Genomic DNA, 17,500 nt, shown 5'->3' with positions numbered 1-17,500 from the left:
ATAATCAGTATCGCAGTGGACCACACGTGCTGCCACAGAAACTCTACAGACCACTATCCAATGGCTGAAGGAGATTATTATAACTTTGTCATCTGATTCTCATATGGATATCAATGAAACATTCAGCATCCAGAGCTTCAACATTCAATTTATTGGAGCATATGAGAAACTTCTGTATGGTGTCCAAAGGAGAATACAGAAAACCACCCATAGTAAAAAAGGTGCTCTTGCTAAAGCGGGCCCTCATATTAATAAGTTCACATTATGAAGGGACCTAGACAGGGGGAGTGTGTCCCTACAAGTTCTCCTAGACCTCTCAGTGGCGTTTGATACCATCGACCATGGTATCCTTCTGGGCTGGCTCAGTAGCTGCGGTCCTTCCTGGAGGATTGGATCCAGATAGTGGTGCTGGGGGCCTCATGTTTGACTCCATGGCCAGCAACCTGTGGGGTCCCTCAGGGTTAAATTCTGTCCCCCATGTTTTTTAACATTTACATGAAACTGCTGGGAGAAATCATCTGGAGTTTTGGGATTCGGTGTCCAATTTATGCAGATGATGCCCAACTCTATTACTTCTTTCCACCCAAAGTGAAAGACACAATTCTGGTCCTAAAAGGGTGCCTGTCATCAGTAATGGACTGGACGAGGGCTAGTAAATTGAAACTAAATCCTGACAAGACAGAGGTACTCTTGGTCAGTCGGAAGGCAGATCAGAGTATGGGATTACAGCCTGTGTTGGATGGGGTCACACTACCCCTGAAGACCCAAGTTCATAGTCTGGGGGTGCTCCTGGACTCATTGTTGACCCCGGAACCCCAGGTGTTGGTGGTGGCCGGGAGCAATTTTGCACAATTAAAACCCATGCTCCAGCTGCATCCACACCTTGAAGTGCCAGATCTGACTGTGGTAGTTCATGCCTTAGTCACATCCCACTTGGACTACTGCAATGCTCTCTATCTGGGGCTGCCTTTGAAGATAGTTTGGAAGCTTCAGCTGGTCCAGAGATTGGCAGCTCCCTGGAGTGCCATCAGGGAGCGGACAACTCCCATATTATTGCAGCTCCATTGGCTGCTGGTCTGCTTCTGGACTAAATACAAAGTACTGGTTATTACCTATAAAACCCTAAATGGTTTGGGGCCAGCTTATCTAGAAAACCACATCTCCTTGTTCAAGCCTGCCTGGGCTTTTCAATCAGCAGAGGAGGCCCTACTCTTGGTCCCACCCCCATCTTAAGCATGGCTAGTGGGAATGAGAGGGGGGGGCTTCTCGGTGGTCGCCCCTGTCTTTGAAATACACTCCCCAAGGAGATCAAAATGACCCCCACTTTACTCGCTTTTAAAAAGCAACTTAAAACATTTTTATGCTTTCAAGGATATAATAATAAGGAGGAATAAAGCTTACAACACTGATAAATGGAATGGAAAGGAAACCAATTTGACATTCTACCTTAGCTGGCTTTTAATACTTAAATGATAATTGTTTAATGATAATTATTTAAATTACTTGTTTTAATTAATTGTGTGATGTATTGTATTGTTAGTTGTTTATATTTTTTACTTCTGTTTTATACTGGTATTGAATGTTTGCCTCTTTTATGTTGGAAGCCACCCTGAGTCCCTTTGGGAAGATAGGGTGGGCTACAAATTAAGTATTATTATGCAGTTTCTGCTATACACAGAGACTCCCTCCATGGTTGCCCATACTGAGCTCCCAAAAGCAGCCCCTTTAACCAGGTGCTAAATCCAGTGCAAAGCCCGGCTGGCCTTCTCGCAGTAGAAAATTGAGTTAGTCTCCTTCCTCTTCTCAGAAAAGTAGCAATTTGGGTTTGTTCCATCTGTTAAAGAAATAGCTGTAAAATATGTTGACCTCCTGTTTAATTAATAAATAACTTAATGAACAACTTAATTCTTTAATTGAATTAATTCTGAAAGTTTAACTTAAGTTGACCAATTTAGTTACAATAAATGTAATTACATTGTTTCTTTTATTAGGTATTTTAATTGGAAGATATCTTTTAACTGATATCTTAATTTTAATTAGTTTGTCCCTAACACTGAGTAAACTAAATGCTTTTTGCAGTTTAAGGTAGAATTAGTGGCAATCAGGCATGTAGCTGGGGGGGGGGGGGGCTTGAGGGGCTTAAGCCCCCCCCCCCCAAATTCTCAGGGTGGTCCGCAAGAAGGCCTTATATTTATTATTTAAACTGTTATATTTATTCATATCATGATCTGATCACCATGCTCAATATATCCCATATGCATGGGGGGTATTGGGATAGTGATATAAAAGGTTTGCTAGGGTAGATCCTCTCCCACTCAGACTCAGCCCACCATCCCCAAAACATAATCCCAGCCCCCCCCCCCCGAATCAAAATCCGGGCTTTGGGCCTGGTGGCAATAGTTTGATCTTGCCCTAATTCACTAAACTATGGCTGGAATCCTATTGGTCAATTATAAATGTGAAATCTAGAATAATGAATTCATGGCTGTTTCTGGGCTATGATGGACTATGAAAGAACCCCAATCTCCTCTTAATTACATCAACTGGGGTCTGTTTAGCATTCTTAATAGATTATGGTATTATCCCTTAAGTTGAGGCCATGCCTTTTAAAATATACAGTAGCTTCACTTTTACTGCAGGGGATAGATTCCAAGACACATAGACACACACCATGGATGCTTGAAACCCAAAATAATTAACACAATGGCAAAATTGTAACTTAGTTAAAATAGTAGAAACAAAATTGAGAAACATGAAAAAGGAAAACCAATATTTAAAGAAATATAATACACCAAAACAATGACTTCATTAGATGTTTTTTAAAAAGCAGTTACTTCAATCTATTAAAAGCCAGTCTGACTAAAATAGTAAAGTGTCAGTAAACTCTAAGATCAGAACCTAGCATCACAGCTCTGCTAAATGTCCCTTGCCAGAATCAGTGTTTTCCTTTCTTACTGCAGCTCCCATTACATCCAAAAATCATGCTCCAGAGAGCAAGGAAATATTATGGACTTGATTTTTTGTTGTTGCCATAGAAGATTGGAGGATGCCCAATTGCACACTGCCATTAGATCTTGAACCCAAGCTTCAATTTTATCTATCTACCCTAAACATGTATATCATTCATGCCTAGAGTTGCCAGATTTTAAACAAATAACAGTAAGGGACAATCAAAGTTCATGTCATGTAGAGTTTTCAGTTAGGAAGCAGCTATTAATAAGGTCATATTCTACCTCTATGGAATTAAAGTATTTATTTTACTGAATGCCTATAAAATTAGCACATTCTGTATTCATCAAATATACATTACATGATGCATAAACTTGTGTCTTTATGAAAATTCATATTTAGTTACTTTTTTAGTATGCATCGCCAGTCCTGAATCTGTTTTAACCATATTAAATGCTATTGCACCCATGGTTATAATTCAGAACAAACAGAATCTCAGATTTGGTGAGATTTACAGAACTTCCACTCCTCCCATTACTTAATTTGGTTTTTTTTAGAATCGTAAAAGTTTATTCAGATGCATTTGGTCTTGAAATGCTCCAAAGCAAACAAGCAAACTAAAAAACCTAGAACAGCTATTAACCTCCAATAAAAATTACACTCAAATCCACACTTGCTTCAAAATGAATTGTGAAACTTCATTCAGTTAATTTTTTCATATGAGAAGACACACGTGTGTATGTACGTGCACAAAACTTTGACTTTATTATCGTTTAACCAGCAATCCTGTTGAGTGTCTTATCTGGATCATGCAATTTATGACATAAATCAGGGAGTTATATGTGGTGTTAAAAATCTAGGATACTGCATGCCAGAGGTAAGCCCCAACAGTGACTGGGCCATGAAATCTCCAGGGGTAGAAAGCAACACTCAAAATGATCAAAGTGAAATAACACTTCATTCTAATACTCAAAGCTCTTAATTTAACAACAGAATGCTTCCGCATTCTTGATGAAGAATCCATATGGGACATCTGCTCCTTTGCCTCCAAGTGTCTTCATACACTGAAGCAGAAATCACCAGAGCAGCCACGACACTGTGCAACATTAACGGTTCATTCATATGCCTACTTATTCAGAAGTACGTCCTACTGTGTTCAGTGTCACTTTCTGCCAGGAGATTGTAATAGGGCTAACCATGTGATTTTCAATATAAAGCTTCTATTTCCCTCCCCAGCGTAAATGGAAAAAGATCCCCCAGACAAAGAAGAAATTTCAAGCTTCCAGTCTATATTTTCCATGTGATTAATATAAGCAAGCAGGCACATAAGTTGAATGGAAAGACAAAAATATAACATCTTAAATAACTGACTTTTTAAAAAGTCAGGACAGGTAGAATTTTCTATGTAACGTCTGATTTAGTTCTGTTAAATAGATTGGCCTAGATGTGAAAGGCACATTCAGAGAACCAATGGGAAATGGACTTTAAGATAGCACTGCCAGCATGTAACTTCACAAATAGAAATAGAATTGGAAGTAGCAGAAATGTTCAATTTTCTTGTGTGGCTTCATAGGGTTATTAGACAGATCTTACCCAAGACACCTCAAGGTCAGACCGGCCATTGTAACTTTAGGTGTCCTCCATTATATGCATGTTTTCAAGTTCAAAAAGAAGTGAAATGGAGCAGGAATTGCAAATGGAGAAGGGACACTGGCCATTTTCCTCTGCAGGTTAAAGCTTTGTTTCCAATAAGATCTAAGTGACTTGATGTTCGAGTTTCAGGCAAAATAGGGGTCCTTCTGCACTGTCCCTATATCCCGGGATCTGATTCCAGATTATCTGATTATTCCAGGTTTTCTAGCAGTGGAAACTCATATAATCCATTTTAAAGTAGATAATTTGGGAACAGATCCTGGGATATAGGGGCAGTGTGGAGGGGCCTAGGATCATTTTTCTTCAGGAGAAAGAAAGGCAAATGAATCAATTCTGTAACCATTTTGAGGTAGTTAGGATGTTTTGAGGGCCTAAGGATCAGACAAGTTTTCTAAAATAAAATTGATAGGCCAGGGAACCAAGGGGCCACATACGGTATGTTTTTCCTCCACTCCTATAAATAATACACATGCAAGGGTTAAACCCCTTTAAGTGCTCCTTAAGCTGTAGTCTTTTTGTTGTTGTATGCCTTCAGATGATTTGTGACTTACAGAAACTCTAAAATAAACCTATCACAGGGTTTTTCAGAGTTGGGAGTGTGAAACTTGCCCAGTGTCACCCAGTGGGTTTCCATGACAGACCAAGGAATTAAATCATGGTGTCAAAGTTCTAAGTCCAACTGCTAACTCCTCAGATGAACTGTTTCTCCTATTTCTATGAAAGGCATACATTCTGTGCTGATTTATTCCATCTCAGAGGACATCCCTGCTAATCAGACTCATGATACTTAGTAGGATAGATATTTCATATTTCTTCGCATTCAGCCTTTCCATTTATCAAGAAGGCTAATGGAAGAATTTCCCATCCAGCAAATCCAGTATACAGGTATGCCAACTTTATCCAGTGCTTCCAGTTGCTAGTCCATTATATTTTGCTTTTATTTTCTATTGTGAGATGTCTCACAAAGAAAAGAATGCAATATTTCAGATCTTTTTCCTGATATCCTCCCAGAGACTTGTCCTTCCCCCTATTGTATATTGACTGACAGGAGCAGTTTTGTATAGAAAGCTTTCCCTGAGTAGACTTCAGAGCCTCAGGTTCTTACAGAGTTCTTACATTTTTTTTATTCAGTAGAAGCATTATTGTTCTTCTGGCAAGGTGGACTTTCAATTTGGCATTTATTAATAGGTTAATTTAATTTAATTAATTTATTAATGCTATCATACAAAGGGCAGGAGTTGGCCATTTATGACTATGTGATAGTTGCCATCTCTGGATTATAATTTAAAGATGATACTTATTTGTACAAGAGGATATCACACATGACAGAAGAAATAGGGAGAAAGCTATAATACCACATTCCCATGTGAACTTAAGGTGTTGGTAAGGAACCTTTCCTTTTTCTTCTGTTAAAAGCTATACTCTCTTGGGATTAATCTGTCTTAGCGACAAACTAGTCATTTGTGACACCAAAAACAAAAATGGGCACACATACATTTTTCATTCATTCAGCAAACTGCTAAAGGAGGAACAGGTGGTTTGTTTCAGTGGGCTGAACATTTAGATGTCTTTTGAACTTAGGCTGAGGACTTCAGGACATAGACTCCAGGATCTTCCTTATATGTGTGTATACAATTTTTTAATTATACACCTTTGCCAGAACCAACTGTTTTTCATTGTTTTTCTTGTGAAGTGCCATATACATTTATGGTGCTACAAAAATAAAACCGTCATAATCGTCATCAAGGTTACCTACTCCTGAAATAAAGCTATATAAGTGAACATCACTAGAAAGTACTTTACAAAGAAACTGTGTGTATTCAAAAATTTTCCAACAGCTTCCATTGTCTACAAAACACTCTTGCTGGTGGAGGAGTTGGATAAAGTATGTAGAAGTAATATTTGTAAAAGAAATATGACATGAAAAAATGACCACAGAGTATTTACATAACTACGATAGATAATGAGGTCATTGGATCAGTTATTACCAAAATGGAGACTGTAATAAAGAAACCAGATGAAGACTAAGATTTAGAACAGCATGAAGAAATAAAGCAATTAGACAAGATCCATAAATTTTAAAAAAACCATATAACTGATGGAAATAAAGTTTTACTTACTAACTCTCACTAAATGGCTAAACAGAGGCTGTTGTACTTAGGACACATCAGGAGACAATTTGACTAACCAGGAAAAGATTATAATGATTACTAAAATTGAAGGTAGTAGGAAATGAGGAAGAGCACACTACGGATGGTTTGAGTCATTGGAGGAAGCCATGACTGCCCTGAGTCTGCAAGATCTGATCAGGGTAGTTGATGATCTTGGAGGTTTTCTTTTATTCATAGGGTTACGTAAGTTGAAATCAACTTGATAGCAAAAAACAAGAACAACAAATAAGGGACTCCATGAATAGGAAAATTACAACCCTTAGATGTTGACTGTAACTCTTTTCAATTGACTGTGTTCCTTAGACTAACAGGTGTGGCAGTCCAAGAACATTTTGAGGGCTACACAGTAGGCTTGTGTAATTCAGCCAAAAGGCATGCCATTTTGGGGTCCATTTTTGGCTAACTGTTCATTCTGTTTACTGGGAAGATACTCAAATCGGGAGGAGTGTTATCGTTTTCATTCGACAAAAATTCAGCCTATTGACTATAATGGGAAATTTTGAAGGCTCAATCCTCAGTCATTTTAAGGCCTATCTGCAAGAAGCCTACCTCGGTTTTGGACCCCATTTACAACTGTAGGCTTGCCAAGTTTCAGAACAATTCACCAATCTACTAATATTTTTAGAATTATTCTAAGCTTCTACCATAACATTTTTAAAAATAAGACAAGCCACGAGAGAGGGTTCTGGGAATTGTAGTCACTGGTTGTGTCCATTTTCAGCCAATCAGAGCATGGACACAACCAGTCCTTTTATTGACTGAGAAACAGAGAAAGAGAAAAACTTCAACTCCCATCATGCTCCAAGAGAAACTCAGAGACATTTCAATGCCAGCCCCATGCAAGTGCTGCTGGGAAAGTGAGTTCCCAGCAGGGCCCTCTCTGGAGGAGGAGCCTAGGGAACTTTTCTGCTGCTGGGGAGGGAGAAAAAATGCTGCAGGATTTTCTCCAAGAGCCCCACGGCAGATCCCTGCCTCTGGTATAATGCAGACAATTCCATCCTCTCCAGTAGCTGATAAATCTGGCTCTTTTGATCCATTTTGCCCAGTTTTTTGGTTCCTTCCTCGCCGGTCTGTTGTTGGAGGGATTACACAAAATGGACCATCAAATATTACAAATCACTTTCTGTTATACTGATCAAAGCCCAAGTCTACTACACAATGCTCACTCCTATTCTATACTGCAGAGGAAGGAGAGAAATCTACTAACAATATGATTTTGATACATTTTATTTTATCGTCTTAAGGAAGCTCTGTATCTACAGAAGTTTATTATTTATTTATTTATTTATTTATTTACAGTATTTATATTCCGCCCTTCTCACCCCGAAGGGGACTGAGGGTGGATCACATTATGTACATATAGGGCAAACATTCAATGACCATAAACACATTGAACCGAGACAGAGACAGAGACAACAGACAGACAGATGCAGAGGCAATTTAACCTTCTCCTGAGGGGATGTTCGATTCTGGCCACAGGGGGGAGCAGCTGCTTCATCATCCACTCTGATGGCACTTCCTCACTTCCTCATTCCAACGTTGTAAATTAGTTAAACTTGCCTCCCCACTTTTATAAGTGGTACCTTATTTCCTACTTGATAGATGCAACTGTCTTTCGGGTTGCTAGGTCAGCAACGAACAAGGGCTATATTTTATTTTTAATTGATGGGTGCTCACCCCGCCACAGGCTGGCCTCTAACTCATGACCTCATGGTCAGAGTGATTTATTGCAGCAGCTGTTTACCAGCCTGCGCCACAGCCCGGCCCCTGCACCAATTTTGAAACTGCAATTATGCACCAATTTTGAAACTGGTGAATGTACGAGTTTCATCAAGTATTTTATAATGTCTAGAAACTGTTGTATGTTGGTGTGGAGATGACAGGCATCACCAATGATCAGGGATTGAGTCGCTTTCCATCCTGCCTTTTTCTTGTGGCAATTGTCTAAGCCCCTGTATCCACACTATATATGTAGTGGGTTCATGTGGAGTAGATACTGCAGAGGTGTGCATACACACTGCACACAATCTCATCCTACTACAGCACTGATCCACTTTAAATCCAGTTTCTGCCTCCTGCAGAATTCTGAGCTTATAGTTTAGGGAGGGACCTTTAAACTGCTCAACCAGAGAGATCCTGGGCCTCACTAAACTACAAATCTCAGAATTCTCCAAGAGGCAGCAACTGGATTTAAAATGGATCCAGACCAGTGTGGTGAAGCTAATAGTAGGATAGGTTGTGTTGGAGGCATTGGCAGAAGTGAAACCCACACTATAGCCCTGTAATTTTTAACATTTGCAACAACAGGTGATTTAAAGATACCTTCTCATTCACACACACACTCCCTGGATGCCATCTCGCTAATCTCAAAGTGTCAATAATGGAGAACCACCTACTGCACATTTCAAGGGGAGATTCGTTGTTCTCAAATTCAATTCTTTAAAATGCCATAGAACTCTTGCATTTCATCAGCTACAGACAGACAAACTGGAACCTCCGTTGCTTTACAATCTGATGAAGTATCAAGGGAAAATGAGAAAGAAAGCAAATGGTACATAGAAAATGCTAAGGGGTACATACATTTCAACATGCACACAACAGTGGTGATATTCTTCTTCTATGTGTTTTCTATTTATTGCACACACAGTCAAGTGCAGACAGCTTGCAAGAGGGGTAAAAATAATTCTAGCAACTGTAGAAAAAAAGAATGAGGATGAGAGTACTTCTTTGATGGAAGATCCATGGAGCAAATTATAGTTGATTACTATGTCACTGCTACTGACTCTTTCTTTTAAAAGTGTACGAAAATATTCTTGATAAAATACATGGAAATTCTTAGTTCATAGCAACAGTGTAATCTGAGATACATTGTAAAGGAAAGAGTTGTTTTAAAATATTCAAGTATGAAAAGCACAGGTTATTTTGGCTCACAGTGATAGCTCAGTATTAAGTATTTTCTTTTATTTCATACAAATCTCTGCAAATCCTATACTACGGTGAGCTTTTAAAATGAAACCATGACTACAACAGGCATAAAGATGTGGAAAAAACTGAAAAGTTATTCTTGTGTAAATAAGAAAAAATAAACCCAGAATGCCAATGAAAATTAAATATATGATGTAATAGCACAATTAAATATATAATAATAAGTACGTCAGAGCAAACTTTTCTTCTCTATTACATGTGTGTTTGCCTTATAACATACTTTATTGTTATATCACATCTGGACCTTGGGCAGATGTCTACAAAATATTGTATTTGTTCTGTTGAATTCTATTCATTTACAGTTTAAATGTCACTTATGCAGATATGTATGCACTATGAACATTTTATTAGAAAAATGGATAAACTATTGTTGAAGTAGGAGCTGGAGGATGAAAAAGTTCAAGGCTATGGTAAACTGGGAGGGGAGTGAAATGTGCAAATGTACCCAACTGCTGAGGGGCTGAAGAACGCTGAAAAGCTCGAGCTACCTGGCCATCCACACTGAGCTCACGTCACATCCCATTTCCAAGGTGTGCCACCATTGACAAGATGGAGAGCACAATGTGGCAACTAGAGCTTTCCAGCATTCCTTCAACCCACAGATTCATGAGGCATTTGGACCTTTCCCTCCCCTGATGTCTGCTACTGTACAGTGGTTTTTTGTGTAAGTCATGTTGCAGGACCCAAAGTCCTCTTCCTTTTTCCCCATCAAAGTTCTGACAGTGATGGAATGAGAAAAAAAATCAGTGGGTGCAAGATGTATTTCTAGCTTCCTTTCTCCTATAGCTTTCATTCACTGTGCAAATGCAGGTATTCCAAAAATTAGGGAAGGTGGAGTGACCCAAAATCTTCCAAAAACTGTTTCATATCTTGCTTGTGACTTTTACTGACAATGCAACTTTCTGACCTAGCATGTTAGTCTAAAAAACAGTTTCATAGGACAACGCACTATGACAAATACTTTAATATTGAGAAGCCTTAGAATACAACAATACTGCACCTGTGTTATTTATTAAAGAGTAATGCAACTAAATACTTAAAGTCTTTAAAATCAACAAAACCATATGGACTAATCCTATAACAATCTGTTTTTATTAGGTAATACATTGTATTGCCTCACGTTACATACTTATAATTTTAATAGTTTGTTAATAAAATCATTGTGGTGACAAAGGCATGGAAAGGCACATGGTGGACAGCCACCTGGATATGCTCATTATTTAATCTGGTTCTGTACGCTAAAATACAATATTAATTGTAGGTACAATGAGGTATGGATAAATGATACACAAACTGGAACCTATCACACCTATAAATGATACACAAACTGGAACCTATCACACCTATAACTAATTTACCAGCTATAGTTAATGTATCTGTGAATTTAGACATTATGATACATTAGTTTTAAAACAGGCAGACCCTATGGAGCACACATCTCCATTAGGCAGAACTGGAATTCTTATTTAGGAAAATATTTATCCCAGAGCAGGGAAGGTCAATGTATGGCCGGTAGGCTACACTTGGCCTTTAAAATGCCCCCTCCTCCCAAAAGCTCGCTAGCTCCCAGGCCCACTAAATTGAGTGTCAAATTTAGTTAAAATGACATCTGGAAGTATCATCACATCAGATGCACTAACATTTACTGGACACTGGGAAACTCCTGTGCAGTTGGCCAACTCTGTTTAGTGCAGAGTTAGGGTTTTTGATAGCCATTAAAACTACAACTATTGATGTACTGATATTTTCTAAATTTGTAGTATTCCCTACTACATGTAGTATCTTTAATTGACTATATGTAGTAGATAATATAGACCTACATGCTCCATTGGATCCTCTAGGCCTCCTACGAACCTCTAGGAATGAACTTCAACAAAGGCATTATGTTGAGTCAAATATTGTTTACAGTGATGTATCAAAGATATTACTATAGCACAGATGTACATGCCATGTTGTCATTATTTTTTGGCATGTCCCCAATAGATAAGAAAATCGCATACATTCACAGGAGCGTTACGAAGTTACCCTTTCTTATACTGCAATCGGTATTCCCCAACTGCTGAAAACTAATCTCCAAATGCAGGTGGTGCTGTTACGTAGGAAAATGAGGCTACAAAAATGAAATTTGTTTTGAAAGTCAGGTGGCAAATGCAAAATACAACGCAGGTGCCCTCACTCCAAGACGGCTTTTGTAGACAATAGTCCAGTGTAAAGCATTAAAATTCACTTTTTTCAGGTAATACTTCCCCTTTCTCTTCTCACACAGTGCTGGGTGGTAAATGGAGATTATGGCAATTAGTCTTTTGAGAAATAGTCTTTAGAACCTAAATATCATTTTAAAGCTACAGACTTAAATATACATAAAAATGTTTTCTGCATTGAGGAAAAATGGTTTTTAACAGTTACTCCATTGCCTTGGTTTTCTGAGGTATTGCATTAAATGAAAAGCCTCAGTCGGTAGCTCCTGCATTTGCCTATTTCTGGTGTTAATTATCTTTTGTTTGCCCTTGATAATCCTGTGGTTGGTATGCAGATAATGAAGGCTGCAGAATCATCTCAGAGTGGAAAAAACAATGGCATTGTCAATTTGGCATCACAACACTTTATAAATTATGAATTTTATCTACATTAAGGAGAATAGTAGACTTTTAAAATTACTTCCATGAATAGATTAAATTACAAGTATTATTACATTTCATTTTATTAAGTGCATCTTAGTAGTTATTAGAGCAAATGAACGTGTTCTCTCAATTACATAATAACATTAGAACTAAAAATTATGCACCAACACTCCCAGATGCATAATGCAGCTTTGTATATTAATCACCCCAAACAATTTTTTCCAGTTTATATGAAGACAATTATTACCTGTCTAACAATAATACTGTTGTTGGTTTATTAAAATTCAAAAACTATCTTTGCAGATAAAAGCATAGATCTCTCTTCTTTTCTCTTGGTGATTATTTCAAAAAGAGGTGTTTTGTCTCAAGGAAAAAACTGCAAATCTAATGATTTCATTTGAGTCTAATGATATAAAACAAAGCTTATATTTTGTGCTTTTAAGTATATTTGCAAAAGTTTTAGTAATTTAAGACTGCTTTTCTTCAAGTTTTAAAAGGGTAACTTTTGTTTTGAAAAGACCCACAGAATATTTTGTCTTTGTGAATGGGCTTTATCATCATAAATATGTTAGGACGCAATTTTGGGGGGGGGGGGGGTCAGGTCCCTGCTTCGAGGTATTTGATTTTGTTTCCATTACAGTGAATGGCATCAATGGTGTTCAAGAGCAGGCTTCTAGATGAGGCACCAAAAAGTAATGTCCTGCCTTAAAAAGGCCTCCACTGTGCTACTTCAAATCTTAATACAGTACAACTCCTGTATCCATGGGAGATACGGTCCTAAACTTACTGTGGATAATGGCAAAGGTATAATCTCTAGAAATTGGCTGATCAATAACAATTGTTTTGTTTAGGTTCTCAGGATGACTCCGTATTTACTTCTGACGTGAGATTACCATAGATTCACCTGGAGGTAAGTTTCCCCATCTTCTCACCTTTGATTTAATAATAATAATCTTTTATTAATAATATTTTAGGTATATATGCTCTGAATCCAACCATTTCAGGGAGGAGATGCTACTCTGAATATCACTCCTTGTGGGAAAACAGCAGTAAAATAAAGCCGATGATGATGATGATGATGATGATGTCAGATTTATGTCTGCCTTCCCAGTGAATTGTATTGATTGCCTGTGACCCCTTCCACAATAATGAAGAATTGGATTGAACTGGTTAGGAAATTCCTTCCTTTATTATTTGGGAATTCCTTAAGGCATTTTGTGGGTGAAATTTTTGAAGAATATCCTCAGCTCAGATATTTTTGGACCCGTTTCTTAAATCACAGTGGAAACCTCCAATGGTTGAAAGCTGTAAGAACAGCTCCTTATTTTGCCATGCAAGGTTTATCTTCCAATTGACTGATTGGGTTTGTTGGTCAAGATATAGGTTATGCTATATCCCAATGCTATATCAAAGCTCTTAAGCTGCTATAACCATCAGTGTGGTGGTCCTTCTTCACTTCCAACAACGTGTCTCATGAAGTGTATTTTGCCATTCTCGTAAATTCTGTGCCCCTTCATTGTAAGGCGAAAGTAACACACAAAACATTTTCTAATATAGCAATTATTTACAAAATAAGGTTATGAAACAAAAGGCCATTCAAAGAAAAAGAGAATGCAGCTTAAGCAGCACACATGTTGATTTTTTGAAAAGCAGCTAAACATACAACAAATGCTTTATGAGAATTGTAGTAGGAGCATTATCGGCATTTGAGTAAAATATTTATTTATTTATTTACTTCATTTATACTTTGCCATTTTCCCCAAGGGTATCCAGGTGGCTAACAATCACACATTTTGATTTATTTAAAACAAAGCAAATACATTTTTTTATTTTAAAAAACACAGTTAAATAGTACAGTGTGTGTTAGGTCAAAATACAGTTAAAATATAATAAATACAATTTAAAATGAATTTTAAAACACAGAATCCCCTTCAGAATCCCACCCACAACCTTCTCAGCAGCATGTCCCCTATCCTTCCCCAAATGCCTGCTGGCAGAGGAAGGTCTTGACCTGCTTGCAGAAGGCCAGTAGGGTTGGGGACATCCTGGTCTCTCTTGGATAAAATATCCCTCCCAATACTTGCGACGGCACTTCTAGACAGCACGAAAATTCAGGTTCTAAAGGGAGGACAAAGAAACCCTGGACCTGAGAACATGTCTCCACGCAGACATGTCCTGGGATTTCTTTCTTTGCCATCCTCACAGGCCTCCTCTGTCTCGGAACAAGACGGAGGACAGACAGAGGTTTTCAGTTTTTTAAAAAAAAATCACTCAGTTATGTCCTGAACCATATATGTGCACATGCAGATATCTTAATATAAATATAAGCAGATTTGCATGCACACATATAAGGATCAGCACATAATAGAGTGAATTTAAAAACCTTCCACTAGGTATCTCCCTTCTCCTAATTGTTTATTCAAGCTCTGTTTAATATAATTTCAGAGAGTTCTAATTGCTTTCCATTCATGCTTCCTTTAAATCAGCTGTGTGTCCATTTGACAGCCCAATCAGCCGATGAGCTGTTTCAGGCTTTTTAAAGCAGTCATGTACTGGAGCAGTCTCCGTAGGAGGGAGGGAAGAACATCATGTATTTTTGGTGAATGCAGAGATCTACAGTGATGTGAATATGCACATTTTTTGGCCGGAATCAGGATACAAAGGGATTTTTTCCCCATGTTTTTCAGCCATTGTAGTGAATCAGCTTGCATTTAGTGCTGATGTCATGGAGTTACCCCCCATTTTAACATGGGAAATCCCGTGTTTTAGGTACTGTGTATATGAGCCTGGAGAGAGGGAGTCCCACAAGCATAGCAACATTTAGGATCATATTGTCCCCCTAGTGGCGCAGCAGATTAAACCTCTGAGCTGCTGAACTTGCTGATCAAAAGGTCAGAGGTTCAAATCCAGGGAGTGGGATGAGCTTTGCTGTTAGCTTCAGCTTCTGCTAACCTAGCAGTTTGAAAACATGCAAATGTGAGTAGATCAATAGGTACCATTTCGTCAGGAAGGTGACTGCACTCTATGCAGTCATGCTGGCCACATGACCTTGGAGGTATTTACAGACAACACTGGCTCTTTGTCTTAGAAATGGAGATGAGCACCAACCCCCAGAGTTGGACACAACTAGACTTAATGTCAGGGGAAAACCTTTATCTTACCTGTCTTAGCTCAATTGTTGGGAGCGTAGATTTATTTTTGTAGGAATATCTTATGCATTGAAGACTAATTGGAGTGATTATTCATGAACACAAATATGTTTCTGTGTACAGTGAAGGGCAGAATAATAACATTCATAGGGAAATACAGGCAGTTCCCAAGTTACAGCCACCCTTCTTACTAATGACTCATAGTTGAGAATAGGGGTAAGACAACAGGAAGCGAGAAAAATCTAACTATTGAAAATTCAATCTTTGAAAAATTATCATGGGGCAAGGTGTCACCACTGAAGCTTTAGCACCCATCCTTGTTTCCACAGCAAGCCAATTTTTTCACAATCCAATGAAAACAGGGACAGAACGAGAGGTGAAATCTTCTGAACAGGGGCACAAACAGCAAAGTAAATGCCACAGGGGTGTTAACCCTTCCTTATGCTTCCCATCCAGTGGGTTTCCATGGTTGAGTGGGAATTCGAACAGCAGTTTCATAAAGTCCTAATCCAAAACTCTTGCAATACTGATTTCTATAAACAAGGAAATTAGATTTAGAGAAAGCATTCCAATGCAAATGTTTATGTTTGCTAAACTTAATTCCAGGCACTGCATGTGTTCTTTTAAAATTTCTTTAAATTTCCCCACAGAAATTATCTAGATAGAATGGGGAATCAAAGCAAATTGAGGACATGATCCATCTCAAACTAAGCAGTTTTAAGTCCCACTGATTTCAGTGTGAAATGAAGGCATGTCCTTATATCTCTCACGCTGAAATAAATTAGATTTAAATGATTAGCTGTGGCTGAGTTAGATACTTGATTTTTATTTGATGATTAGTAGTTTTGCCTTCTCCATTACAATTAGCCGGTGTACAACCTTTTTAATTATAATGTACCATCACTCTCTTATATGTCATTTCACCTGTTTTGAATTTGTGATTGTAAGACAAGTGCTGGTAATGTTGATACTGAACATACGGGGAGAAATAGAAATGCGTTCTAGAGGGATTTTTTTGGGCTTGTAATTATTAGTATAATGGAGCGACCAAAAATAAATAAGTAAGAAGTCAAAATAGCTTATTTATATTAAGCCAGATCACAGCCAATAAGTCCACCTGGAAAACAAATGCATGAGTCAGAATATGTGAGGCAAAATGATAAAATGCCAAGGCACAGCTTCTTTATTTTATGAGCTCTTTAAAATCATTGTGATTTTCTTGATTCAGCAAGAAGATTATTTAAATATGGAAAAATGGTGTATTTCCTAAGAATATGAAAATGGAGCTTGCTTTTTCCTGAAAGTACTATACAACATCTGTAGTGCAAATGGTTGTGCTTCATCTTTGATTTCTGCCCTTTTCCTTGGTATAGGTGATATTATAGAAATCTATATTCATGATAATTCAGAGTACGCCTGTGGATTTGTACCCAACCGTGCATACTTAAAATAAGTAAATACACTAATTGGTCACTGCATGAAAATATGAGCAATTAGACACCTTTTATATTAGTGTTGCTTGGAGTGACCCAATCATCGCTTCTCCTAATGTTATAAGAGAAAGTTAGACTTTTTATTAGTAGACATTGAGCTAATGTATTTTGTGCTGACAAACTATGATCTTGTATTCCAATTAGTCCATAGTTAAATATGCCAGCAATGATATCAAAAATCCAATACTGCTGGATTGTCTTTATATCTGCTTAATCCAGTTAGTCTTGATGTTTTCTCCCTTATTTAACAAAAAGTTTCAGGCATCACAGAGTTAACTATTTCCTTGAAATTACTGCTGTTTAAGAAGAAAAATCATATTACTTTCTTAATCTTCCTAATTCTTCTCTCCTAAGATGATCTTGGATTTGTTCCTTTAACATCGACTTTTAGTGCAGTCTTGATTTTTGTGTTAATGAATGGAGAAGATGACATCAGGCTGTTAGGTAAGTACTATAAGCAGAGTCCTATCATTTTGCAG

The 17,500-nt window shown here is 37.9% G+C and overlaps 1 long non-coding RNA gene across 2 annotated transcripts in view; it reads left to right on the top strand.

The window, feature by feature from the left end:
- Nucleotides 1-5,230: 5,230 nt before the first annotated feature.
- LOC134299481 (uncharacterized) overlaps nucleotides 5,231-17,500 on the top strand; it is an 80,222-nt gene continuing 67,952 nt past the window's right edge. For both annotated transcript variants that reach the window (XR_010006698.1, XR_010006697.1), the window contains exons 1-3: nucleotides 5,231-5,487; nucleotides 13,231-13,289; nucleotides 17,376-17,465. This is a non-coding gene — a long non-coding RNA (uncharacterized LOC134299481). The remainder of the gene's footprint in view (nucleotides 5,488-13,230; nucleotides 13,290-17,375; nucleotides 17,466-17,500) is intronic.

Source organism: Anolis carolinensis, chromosome 5 (assembly GCF_035594765.1).
Source record: "Anolis carolinensis isolate JA03-04 chromosome 5, rAnoCar3.1.pri, whole genome shotgun sequence".
Taxonomy (NCBI): Eukaryota; Metazoa; Chordata; class Lepidosauria; order Squamata; family Dactyloidae; genus Anolis; species Anolis carolinensis.
The sequence above is the reverse complement of the archived record's forward strand: the minus strand, read 5'-3'. Positions and strand labels throughout refer to the sequence as shown.